At 38.8% G+C, this 13822-nt stretch overlaps 1 long non-coding RNA gene across 1 annotated transcript in view; it reads left to right on the top strand.

The window, feature by feature from the left end:
- LOC109285369 (uncharacterized) overlaps nt 1-13822 on the top strand; it is an 89408-nt gene that overhangs the window by 59505 nt on the left and 16081 nt on the right. The window contains exon 2 of the long non-coding RNA XR_002093107.2: nt 10286-10394. This is a non-coding gene — a long non-coding RNA (uncharacterized LOC109285369). The remainder of the gene's footprint in view (nt 1-10285; nt 10395-13822) is intronic.

Raw genomic sequence — 13822 nt, 5'->3', positions numbered from 1 at the left:
CTTCCTGTCATAAATTCATTTCTGGAGCATAGAGGGGGAGGTTCAACAGTCTGTCACTCACCCTGAAGACTTTAGGTAGTGACTGATGGGCTCTTTAGGTTGGGATATAGGGCAGCCAATGGATTTAATTCCCACACAGCCCACAAAAATGTTATTTGCCTGCCCTATCTTCTCATGAGCCTGGAACCAAAAGATCTTATTTCAACCTTTTGAAACCTTAAAAAAAAACCCTCAAAACCAAACCAAACCAAACCAAAATAAAACCAAGAGCCACCTCCTTCCCCAAAAGGTTTGGTTCCATATAGATCTTTAATTATAATAATAATCTTTAGGCTTTAACTGAATGGCCAGAAAATATTTTTATCATCTCAAATAGATGTATTTGCTGAGCTGTGCTTTTTGCACTGAGAACTTGCTTCTTAATTTTTCAATGGATTATGGCACAAACCAATAACAGAATCACTATCATCTCTATATTTTGATGTGGTTTGTGCAAAGCTATACAAAATATAATGTGTCTACCTTCCCTTGGTTTTTCCTCACTCATTTTGGTCTCTACTACAGGTAGTATCACTTAGTAAAGAGGTTGTGTGATACTTTCCTATTATTTCCTATAAGACATGTAAATTTAGGTTATTTTTTCTGCTTCATACTGTATTTCCTGCCCCATGACATCCAACCATCAAGGGTCCAGTGGTCTTATTTAACAATGGCCCTCTGTTTTTTGGAAGCCTGCTGTATTCTATAAACATAAAATAAAACCCATAAAGTACACAATAGTCTGAGATTCATTTAACTCAACTGTTATAAAACAACAACAACAACCAGGCATTTAAATATTTATCTGTTAACACTGACTGCTTTTCCTAGAATGAATCACTTTTGGTTTTTATTCCATACATTATTATATGACTTTATTATATCTGTGTTTCAGGGAGACTGAGATGAACGGAGGAGTATTTGGAATAGCGTGTAGACCAATTTCAGTTTGTGTTCTAATTTCTGCTTTATAAATTTAAGCATAGATACTGGTGTCTTGTTTATTGTGTTTTTTTAACACAGCTATTGCTGTAATGACACTAGGAAAATATGTCTGTTTATTGTAGACCAAATAGTTTCCTTAAAACATTCTAAACACATGCAAAAGTTCATGATGCATAATGATTTGAGTGTTTCTTTAGGTAGGTGTTCTGTATTTCAGAGGATCCATATGTGTCACAAACAGTGAACAATCAGGAACACTCACTGATTATGATATGATTTTTTTTGGCAGGCTCTTTCTGTTGCTCTGGCAGAATTGTAGTGATGCATTAGTCATTTGGATAGAAAAGATCCTGGTCCATGACAGTCATTTATTTGTGGTGCCATCTGCACTTTTTTGTGAGTAAATTCTAAGAGAAAAAGTGTATGCAGTTCATGCATACTTTTTTTTTTTAATTTGGATACAGTCCTAATCCTTTTCAGCTAGTGTTTGAAAAGATATCACACACATTCTCATTATGGAATTGTACAAAGAAGGAAAGCTTAAGAATTAATTAGTTAGGAGAGAGGATAAAAAATCCAGTCAAACCAAAATCAAAAAGGACTCCAGATCTTCTCACATAAATCTAGGTGGTTGGATTGTTATAACAACATTCTGTATTGTCATTGTGTCTGGAGCCTTCTGCATATATTTTCCTATGCAAAGAATAGCCATGAAGAGAACATAACTATGCTCTCTCCTTTCCTACTATGTCATAACCTCTTATTTATAAGGTCAAACTTGAGTGTTTCAGAGCAACTATACTACTTCATCCAAAAATATCTGTATAAATATCTATATATTACAGTATGTCTGCCCTGCAGATGGCATGATTCACATTCAATTTGACTACCGACAAAAGCAAATTCCAAAACGGGGTATTCTTGTCTGAGACTGCTTCAACCAATACAAAGTATATGTGGGCCTTTGTCAGCTGAAATACACTTGCTTATTGTTGCTGCCAGGCTGGAGTATATATAGAGTAAAAATGGTCACTGAGAGGGTATGTGCAGACATTCACCATGTCTGATCAACAATCACATGGCTTAAGCTACAAGAATATAGACTGAGAGTAGCTTGTACACACATTTGCCGGTGCTGGGAGCCACACCAGGAACCTGATCTAAGTAAGTCAGGGTGGGAGGAGGGGTAGCTGGGATTGGGGTGGTGGGGTTAGTGTCTATGCAGGGGGTTCCTGGGTCCAGGGGAGGAGCAGGGGGTGAGCAGAATTAGGGAGAGAGGCTGGAAGGTCTGTGGAGCGGTTAGTGGGTCTGCAGTAGGGAGAGAGGGTTGTCCATCTGGGGGCAGAGTAGTCAAGAAGCTAAAAATATCCCAGGCAGAATGGAGGTAGAGGCAAGAAGGGTACAGCCCTAGGGTTGAACTTTCTCAACCCCAAGGCTGCACTCCAAACATGTACAGCCATTCAGTAGATCAGGCTAACCCATTCCTGAACTTAGTTCACATCCTCAGGTGAACTGATTTTGATTGGGCCAGATATTTTTTGCCCAATCTAACCTCTCCAAATGTCTGCACAGATTGGCACTTAGATTGACCTAACCCTAGTTAAGCTGATCTAAAAATAGCATTTGCACATAGGTCTTGTACTGATCTAAAAAGTAGACTGAAAATCACTTTTGGGGCCTGATTTTCATAAATGCACCCAATCCTCAAAATCATATTAAATCTGACCCACATGACTGAATGTCCCAACAGAATATAAACTATATATTACTTGTTGTCATTTGCAAACTTGAGGAAGAATGTGGGGAGTAATTTTGCTCCAATAAAATCTGACAAAACAACTTTTTATTCTAATGGGGCCAAAATTTCTATCAGTTAGGTATTTTTAAGAGAATCAAAGCAATCCTAGTCTACAGCAAAACTGTGCATAACGTAGGAGTGGGTGTACCGATAGACATTTTTTGGGAGGATACTGATAGCCAATTTTTAAGGAAGCATATTAGCTGATACCGATATTATTTCAGTACACAGCCTGGCAGCTTGAAGAGCAGTGTCCAGCTGGTAAGTCTGTTGTATTGGAAGGAGAGGGGAAAGGCAAAGTGTGTGGGGTGGGGCAGATCAAGGCCCCTGTGGTGAAAGAGGGAGTGGGGCTGGGGCAGGCGCTGCTCAGACGGGGCAGGTGGGATGCAAGATGGAGCCGCAACTTGTCTGGGGGGCACAGGGAAGGGGAACAGCTCCCCCCCATTGCGTGCACCCTGGGAGGGCACAGGGTGGATGCATGCCCCTGGATCTGCATGGGGCAAGGCAGCCTGCCACTGTGAGCTGAGGATACACCAGGCTTTTCCTGGTAGGGGCTGGGCCGGGCTGTGCTTGTGGCAGTGGCACTGGGAGGGAGGTTATGGAGGGGCTGCAGCCACCCCAAAATTCACTGTATCTTCCCCAGCTCCCCTCCCAGCACCACTGTCTACCATGCCCTGAGCACAGCCTGGCCCAGTCCCCTGTTGAGAAAAGCTCGGTGAAGCCCTGGCCCCAGCCTGCAGCAGCAGCCCACCTCACCCTGCGCAGATCCGGAGGCACGTGCTCCCCACGCTCTCCCAGGGTGCACACAGCAGTGGGAGCCACCCCCTCCCCATGCCCCCCAGATGACCTGTGGCTCCCTTCCATATTCCATCCCACCCCAGCTGGACAATGCCTGCCCCAGCCGCAGCCCCACTCCCTCCCTCACTGCAGGGGCCTTGATCTGCCCTGCCAAGCCTCTTTCCTTCCCCCTCCCCCTCCCCTGCAACAGATGTACTAGCTGGATGCAGCTCTCCAAGCTACCAGGCTCTGCTCCTCACTGTCTACATGCTGTGCTGCAGCTGCATGCATGCACAGGACATTTATTGGCCACGTTATTGGCCGCATCAGGCAAAAAAACCCAATTTCCGATACAGTTAATTTTCTTTATATCGGTGTCAATCCAATATTGGACCAATGTATCAGTGCACCTTTAGCGTAAAGTTTTAAGTAGTCTAGGTCCAGTTATTCTGTTTGAGATCATTGCATGAATTCTAATTCAACAGAATTTGTGCTGCAATCACAGGTCAAGGTATCATTTTGGGAGTACTGCCAGTCAGAAACAAAGAACACTCTCTTCACTTAGATTACCCAAATAATTATTACAGCCAGACAATCATTGACAATTTCCTGATACATGTCGAGCAGAATTTTTCATTTTTATACTAGTGCACTTTTATTGATAAGATGATCATTCTATTAAATTGTTACATTCTCCACTGAAAATTAGACTAAAACACCAAGATATTTTCAGATAGTAGCTATTCTTCCCCTTGGCAATGGAATTTATTCAGGTCTTTCAGTAACTTCACCTTGTTAACTAGAGACAATGTGACATTACTGAAAGGCCAGTTTACTGCACCCCAACATGAAAAAATACTGTTAAGATATGATGGGGAGCTATATACTAATACATTTAATACCTTAGACCAGTGGTGCTCACCTTTTGGGCAACTGGGCTGGATGAGAAGTGTCTGATTCCTCTGCGGGCTGGATCCAGTGGGGCCCCATCCAGCTATATCCAGCCTGGCCCTGATGCAGCCATGTAGTGGGGAGGGAGCATGGCCTGGCCCTGCAGAAGGAAGGGTGTATCGCCCAGCTACACCCTGGCTGGATGGAGGGAAGGAGATATGGGCTGGCCCCAAGTGGGGTGAGGAGGCAGGGAGGAGGCATAGCCTGGCCCCAAACCAGCTATGCAGGGGGAGGGGGTGGGACCCAGTCCTGCGAGAGGAAGGGGATGTGGCCCAGTCCCAACCTAGTCAGACAGAGGTAAGGCAAAGAGGACAATGGGGGAAGGGGACATTAGATATAGATATAGATCTCTGAGACTGGTTAGTTTATGAGCTATGGGGAAAATAAGTTTCACTTGCTAATATTTCAGCATTTGTGTGGAAAACCAAAAGTCATTTATGCTGTATGTTAAAGATGAGGCTTATACTTTAATTGTCAATTTATTTCAGTACAATGTATAGTTCTTTGGTATGTTATTGGACGATTAAATGCCTAATATAAAAACTAGAGTAGCTGGAAAATTATTTGACAACATTCTTTTTCATCAGAAAATGAAAGCTTTTCAAAACAAATATTTCCCTAGAAAAGGACAGTATCCATGAATTATCTTATTTCAGAACATTTTTTTCAAAAAGCATTTTGAATTTGTTAAAGCAACCAGTTTCCACATTTCTAAAAGCTCCTTTTTCAGTTGAAATGACTTTTTACTCTAAGTTTAAGTTCATATATTGTGAAAAAGTCTACATTGAAAGAAATATTTCAATTGATTCCATTCAATATTTTTCCAGATTTCTGATTTTATCAAAAAATTTCAGATTTTTTTTTTACTCTTGTCTCAATTCAACAGAGAAAATTTTCAGAAAACTGGAACATTTTCCTTGGAAAGGTAACCTATCTTGCAATCAGATCAAGACAGAACTTATTCAAAGGATAAAATGAAACTTACATGAATTTTCTAGTGTTTGGACATGTTTAAAAATGATGTCACTGCATTTTTCTATGTATTTTGCACAATCATTTCCCCAGGAATGAACCGTACAAGAAACATAAATCCAAATCATAATGGATTTATGAAGTGGAGGAGGGGATTAGGAGCCATGTTGTCTTATGTCTACCACTAATTTGCTTTTTGATCCTACATAAGTAATTTTCACTTGTCCTTTTTGTGCCTCAGTTGGATCTATCTGAAACACGAGTCTAATTAATAAACAGAAAGTATATGCCCAAAATTATGTGAGACTAATTAATATTTGTAAAGCATTTCAGCATCCTAGACTGATGGTGCCCATATTAATATTAGTTATTTGGTCCAACTCTAATACAATTACTCTACTTTTTTCTGTACATTTAAATTATAGAATATCTTCTCATGGTACATCTTTCCATCTGAGTCTCCTTTCTTAAGCAGAGGAAATATAAAAGGTATCAGTAACAAGGGGTCTATATAAAGATAATGCAGTACAAAATTATATAGGATTGTATTATGTAGTACCGTTAGGATATCTTTAACCAGTACAACTTTTTAAGCTAAACACTTAGTGAATCATATTTTTAATAACTGATATCATAATACTGAAACACATGCATTTTTATTTAACATTTGTGTCATGTCTTATTGCATAGATTATGATGTTTTACATTTTAATTTAAGTTTTTTCAGTAGTTATTGTAACACTAGCATTACAGCCCAGAGACTTTATCAATGCATACAAACATAAGTCAAAATAGAACCATATTGGGCAGTATAAAGCTTTGGAACATTCAACTAATGATAATGAAAACTAGCTTATAAAAATTCAAACAGCATTTTGTGAAACTATTATAAAGCTAGAAGCTTGGGAATTAGACAGAGTACCCACACAGTAGGAGAGTACAAATGAACACCTACGCAGATGGCTGCTATAAGAACTGAACAACCACCGTGCTATATAATAGAAAGAAGCAAAATGAAGTGCCGATTGTAAGTGGTGCTTAACTTTATTAAGCCAAAAGAACACTATTACTGAAAGTCTGTATCTGACAAAGGGAAATTACTTTGTTGTAATCATGTTCATGAGCTGTCTTGTATAGTCAAAGGCCTGCCATTCATTTAAATTAAACTGTAGCCTTTAAAATGTTAATTAGATGTTACAGCCAGATGCAATATTGAAGAACCTTTAATTTATAAGTTTCAACCATTTTTCTTGAAACATTCTCACATGTTTGTAACAGAACAACAGGCATGGATTTGTGACAACATCAAAAGACTAGCTTGCCATACATACTCCTTTTGTCGTCTTTGATTGCACTGCTATATATATTAGTGAGTATGCACAGTAAATACCTCCTTAAAGGATATACTTCTAAAGCTAAATTAGAAGAGAGAACATGATTATATATTAGTTTAAAAAATGAGTTTTAAGACATTGTTCTTCCTTCGGGTGTTAGCAAAAATTAAATTAATGGACACAAGATACTTTAACTTTCCCTCACCACACCATAAAAAATGCTTAAACTATTCCTAATTTACATGGACAAATTAGTTCAACAGGACCAATTGTAGTATAATGACACCAACTGTTTATAAAAACAAAACTATTAAGCTGACAAAAGCATGCTCAAACAGCCATATTGATAGTAGTGCAGTGCACAAATTGAACCCTTCCACCCACCCAGGAATATAAATCAGATCATGCATTGCAAAAGAAAATGGTTATAATGTTTTCTGCAAATGAAATCTCTATAAAGCTCAGAAGCTGAAGAAAACCATAGGTTGAGGGTCTACATTTGTTCATACACTTAGCTCAGGCTTCTCATAAAAGCTTACCACAAATTCCAGCAGTCCTCAGCCTGGATTTCCAAAGGTGTTGAGCACCTGCAGTTCTCATTGACTCTAACTGGTCAGCACCTTTGAAAATGAAACCCTTAACTTTTCGAAAATAACAGTAATGGAAAAAAAAAAGAAAAAAAAAACCAGGATATTTTAACATGCCATACATAAATACAGTTTTGCAAGGCTGACTTTAAAAGGCTTGATTAAATAGGAAATTGAACTTTTAGATGTATGTCTCATGGCTTACATCTCACAGAGTTAACTTCAAAGGTGCATGATCCTTATCCATCCAGTCCTGATTTTTTCCTAATATTATACCAAAGTGGAACTTGATATGCCAAGAATAATAGAATGAAGTATATGTGAAATTAAACCTTAGTAGCATATTGCCCTTTTTGTTTGTATCTTTCTCTGTTCTTACTGTTACATATTTACTTTAGTTGATTCTCTTTGTCTGCTAGTTATGTCTGCCACAAGGCACCTCCCATTCTACTATCTGTATTGCATTAGCTACTTCATTAAAAAACAGAAACACAGATCTGGAGTGGAGAACCACAGCAATGTCATTAAGGAGTGGAACAAGTTATTGACTTTAGATCATGCTTTTGAAGCATGTAGTGGGATAGGGATAGAATTAAATTCCTTGAGGCCACAGTCCAAGTGCACATATAGTCAAAGACAACATGAGTATAGCAGATCCAGAAATGCAAAAATTTAGAACCAGGATAGATTCCCCCAAGATTAAAGCTGTTCATACAGGGGGCTCATGGAATAAATAAAAATACTTGAATTTTCTAGTGTACATGCAGCATCAAACTAACCCAGCTCCCATTGACCGTCTATTTGCTGAGTGTTTTTAAAAACCCTCCCAAAATGCTTCATTCATACTGGAATAATTATTATCAGACATATCTATATTGCATCGAATATATATGGGAATGCAATCACGAAGACATGTCCTGTTCACTTGCTAGTACACCAAATATAGCAATGTTTTTTGGTGCACGTCCAGTCTCAGTATCGGGTATTTTTATTAGAGCAGCACTGGATGGGCCCAGCACTAGCCTAATAGCAGTAACATGATTTTTTTTTTTTCAGTATTTGGGATGCATTGAAGAGGAGTGGTTAGTCTGGCATGTTTTCATGATAGAACTTTTTTTTACTACAGTCCAGCAGAGCGTAGATATGACATTAGGAACCAACAGTAAACATCAAATGACAATCCATCTGAACTTCCCCAAAGTTTGGATCTGGGGACATGGGGATTTGGTTAGGACATATACCTGTTTCTATCTTCACATGTTTTCAAAGTAGGAATTAGAGTGTGTTTAGCATGAGTATGGACTGCAGAATTAATTCTAAATAAATCTATATTTAGCATATTCTGGAATCATTGGAAAAAGCCTGTTAATTTTTTTTTTTTAAAGGGCAAGAAGATTGACTTATGTTGTGGAAATAGGAGTCTATTTTACACTGATATATATCTTTTGAGTCTTTTGGATGATACTGAAAAATAGATTAATTCAGTAATACAGTAAAAGCTGTGTTATCCGGCACTTTACCATCCGGAATGCTCCATTAACCGGCATCTGTCACAGACGGCATCTGTTGTTTACGTCAGTGGATTGACACAGCAAAAGTGAAACCAGAAATCCCACCATGGCACTTCCGATTTTGCCAAGTCCCACTTCTTCCTTGAGAACCATGGCCTGGGGCAAAGCAGCCTGCATGGGCCCCCCATCCCTGTCCCCCAGCACACTGATGCCAGGGAGTGAAAACCCTGGTGCACTGGCAAAGACACCTCCAACCCACTGGAGATAACCTCTCAGACAACCAGCATATTTGATTAACCAGCACCCCCATTCCCCATGGATGCTGGATAACAGAGCTTTTACTGTAGTAGGTTAGTTTGGAAGTTGTCATGGCAAAAAAGAAAATGCCCAGAATTTTCCAACAATTGGAAAACAATGTTCTTTGCAAGCTTTCAGGCACAAACGCCCTTCTTCAGGCATAGGGAAACTATGCCTGATGAGGGTGTTTATGCTCAAAAGCTTACAAAGATCATTGTTTTCCAACTATTCAGCTGGTCTAATAAAAGATATCACATCTACCCAAAGAACCTTGCCTGCCTATGTCCTTAGACCAATATGGCTACACCCAACAACCCAGGAACTCTTTGACTTGACCTTTAGGATTATCTGAACTCAACTTCAGTTCGAATTGAAATCATTCCATCAATCAGCAGAGGTTTGATGACATACTGTTTGTTTCACAAGCTGCCCAGAGAAGATTTTTGTGATGTTTTCGCTCTCCAGTATTGATCAATTCACACAGCTGCATAATTGAAGTTTGATATTGCTTTGCTGGGATTTATCACGTTGGGTGGGTAACAAGGTGGAAGTCACGTGCTGTTTGTTTCTCTTCTGTCTCTAATTGGTTCACTGTTCCATTTGAACAGAGAAATCAGTCTAGCTCTGCAGAAGCCATTTTTCCTTACATTTCTGACCCACATCAAACACTGGAAAGAAAAATATCCTCCTAGCTCCTGAGATTTTGACTTTGACAGCTAGTTTCTTAGAGCTTTATTACTGCATCTGATGCCACAGTCTTAGGAACTGTGTGATCATTACTTTATATTTAGTCTGATATAATTATATCCCATATATAGAAGAGGAAAAAAATTCTGATAAAAGTATTTTTGTATTATATATGAAATGCTAGTTAATTTATGTATATAATGAATCATTTCCCAAATTTTGTGGAGCTAACCTTATGACTTTTACTTTTTGGGGGGGTTAGATAGCAATTCCAATAAATGGTTAGAAAGGCAGATATTATACACTAAAATCATAGTTCTGTTTTTGCATCCAAAGTCGTACCTATGCTCTTTCTCTTTTTTATTAACCTTCCTTCCTCTCTTTCAGGAACCTTGAATCTAAGTAGCACTCAAAGAACCAAAAGAGCTTGTTCTAACCTATCTCCCAAACAGGGTAGGCAAGACAAAAGGACTCTCCAAGCCTTCTACTTCCTCAGGTAAAACACTCTATCAAGGATCAACCTTTATAGGGCAGTATGATTTCAATCATTTGCATAGCACCCATCAACATAGCATTTAGGTGCTCTGCAGTCTTTCATGCCATTGATAGCTACACTATTGTAGCCTTTTGCTTAGAAGCAGCTACAGTTGAGAGTTCTGAATTGTGTAATTTATGCAGTTATAAGCAGCATTAGTCTACTGCACTAAGTTTAGTTCATGCATTTCAGGCATATGTAATTATAGCACAAACACCAGTTTATTGTCACCCCCTCTACACCTCATGTTGATGTTTCCATAAAAACAGTACTGATTTTTTCTTCAAACATTTAGGTAACTCTTGAATTGTGTTGTGCTGTGTTTTTATTTTAAGTGTTATCAGGAAAATGAAGACAAGCAAGGTATAATACAATATTTCTATTGCCATTCTCATCTAAAAACTCTAGACACTCAAAAAGGTATTTTTGCTTCCTTTTTAGCTCCCCATTTTTAAAGATGATATACTATAATATTATGTCAGCCCAAAGAAAACAAATTACTTGCTTAGTTGGTAACTCATCTCCCAGTAGATCCTGCTTTTGGTACATTTTACCACAAATAGTCAAGTATGTTTTTCTCATTTATGCTCATGCCTGATCCTCCTTCCCCCCCCCCCCAAAGAATTTTTTTTTGCAAACATTTATTTAGAAGAACATATAATTCAGCAATATTTCCAGTACATGTTAGTTCTTGAATACTGTCACTTCTCTATAAAGCAAATATTAGCCTTTTAAAGGAGTCATATTTCCAGGATCAGGTGGGAAAGACAGAAGTGTTGGATGCACCTCACTGCACTGCTGTTCATCCTCAACACTTTGCACAATGTGAGAATGTTTAATAATTCCAACCCAGCCTACAGATAAGAATCTCTGGTGTCACATCACAACTGACAGTGCTGGTGTGAGATTTGCAGTAAAACAATATTCCAGCTGTAGCTTTCATTTACAGAAATAAAACAGCAGAATGGAAAGGGGGCGGGGGGAGAAGATAAACATTTTAGTCTTTTAGCAACGTTTATACAAATTATAGTGGAGCTACTAAAAAGTGAATGTTAAAAAGCATGAAAAACTGAAAGCAATTTGATTGTAGAGCTTGTTATGCATTTTTCCAGATCTTTTTTTAAAAATACCCAGTTAATGTTTCGCTCCTAAGGACATCCAATACAGGCAGATCACCAAATATAAATAAGCTCTTTCCCAAATAAAGTGTGTGGCAACTGTGGGACAGGCGGCCCTATTTTTCTCCCATTAATCACTAGAAACTTCACACGCAGGAAAAGTCTCAAGGGATATTTCTGGCTGGGAAAAAGATCCTCCCTCCTCTGTTCTAATCAGTCCATCCCATCTGTAATGGCTTTAGAAAATTGTTAATGACATAAAGTGACAGTCGAAGGGCTTTTTGGTCTGTCAGTATAGAGTTTCTATGAGCTCTCTAACAAACTACTACATACAGTTCTCAAAGCTTCTGGAAAATGATCTGGATTACAGAGGAATAAATTTGATATGTTAGCAGTCACAACCGGGAACTGAAAAGAAAGGCTTCCTTAATGCTGTTCTTTCAGGCTATAATGGGAAATAGTAAGATAAATCTGGCTGTGAGACAAACCACATAAGAGGGCTTCTAACACTCAGAATATAGATCTGCATTATAGAATGTGTAAAATATACATGTGTGTGAATAAGTTAAGAATAGGAACTTAAACAAGCCTTTTGTTAATTTGCATTGCATTCTGAATGCAGCTGTAAGGCTAAAAACCTACTACTTGCACATTAAGACTCAGTGTAATAGCATTATATTAAGTACTTGAATTTACGTATCTTAAAGAATATGCATGCTACTCAAATGTAAATGAGCATCCAAACCCTGAAGCCTTTACTCAGGTAAGACTCTTGTTGTTTATTGGGTAAGGATGGCAAGATTGAAATAATTAATTACATTAAATACATTTAAAAATCAGCATCATTTGCTTTTCATGATAAAACTGGAAAATTCTGCTCTCCAGATCCTAAAACATTGTATTTAATTCAATTATTCCACATCTGAGACATAAGGATAATGCATAGTGAAAGTTAGAACTGATGCAATTTGAAGCATGATTCAAAACACTACTAAGAGATCAAAAGGCATAACAGTACTGCTGCAATTATCATAAAACACTCTGGAGCTAGATTCTGACCTCACTTACAGAGGAAAATATCTAAACTGTAGCAAATTTATGTGGATTTACACCGCTGTAATTCGATCAGAATCTTGCCACCTTTGCTTAAGAACTGTCTGCATATTTGTGCAGTCAAATCCATTTGGAATAGGTGAGATGCAGGTATGTAAATGGAATTTTGCCAGATTTTTTAAAGACTAATTTTATTTGTCTACGTACAGCAAAACAGTCTCTTTCATCTTAATTTTAAATTTTCAGAAAAGTTACTACATTTGTGTGTCACAGGCATTGACAATGTAAAGATTGAACTCGTCACATGTTTAAACCATTCTAGGGTAAGTTTCTACGGAGAAATATTATGCTCTGATCACTTTCAGAGCCAAGATATATAGTTTAAACAATTAGCTGACAGTGTGCTCAGAAAGCTTGCAGGTGAAAACTGTTCTTTTCTGTTTAGGTGCTCTCTTCCCTGGGCACCATGGGATTTGGCAGTCTAATAAAGTAACACAGAAATCATTAAGAGATGTTATAAAGGGCACGGTAAATTACTCGCAGCTTTTGGCTAATATAGTGGTAATCATAGAGTGCATCTATACGTGCCATTAAGGTGATGTGATAAACTCCAAAGCAGTTTGTGTGAGGGAAAGCTGCTTCTGGGCTCAGCGTTTACACATGGGCCCAGGACCGCAGCACTTTGAGCCTGGGTGGAGCAGCCTTGGGCTGGTAAGAGGCCTGGGGGAGATGGGGCGGGTTTCAGACCCAGGCTCCGGCTGGCAGTGGCAGGTGGGGCACCAGCGTACTAAAGTGTGGGGCTACTTTAGCACCCTTGTGCCCCAGCCAGCCCCTCTCACCACCTATGTATACATTTCAGTGGAGTAAGTTACTCTGCTGTAGGATAGTACTGTCCTCAACAGTAATTAATTAATTTACTGTGCCCTAATACCGGTGCACATGTAGACTGGTGCTTTACTGCAGACCTGGATAGTCAGCTCGGCATCAAAGGGCATGTGTAGGTGCACCCACTGTGCACATCTACATGAGATGCTAACTGTGCAGTAGCTGAATAATACTGTGCAGTAGTGCATCACGGCACAAACAGTGCGAATACACTACTGTGTAGTATTATTAGGATACTGTGCAGTAGCATCATAAAAAGGTGTTAGACAGAGCTACTGCACAGTAACTCTGGTTACTGCACATTTATTTAGTACTTGATTATACCAATACTAA

The sequence above is a fragment of the Alligator mississippiensis genome, chromosome 2, assembly GCF_030867095.1.
Source record: "Alligator mississippiensis isolate rAllMis1 chromosome 2, rAllMis1, whole genome shotgun sequence".
Lineage (NCBI taxonomy): Eukaryota > Metazoa > Chordata > Crocodylia > Alligatoridae > Alligator > Alligator mississippiensis.
The sequence above is the reverse complement of the archived record's forward strand: the minus strand, read 5'-3'. Positions and strand labels throughout refer to the sequence as shown.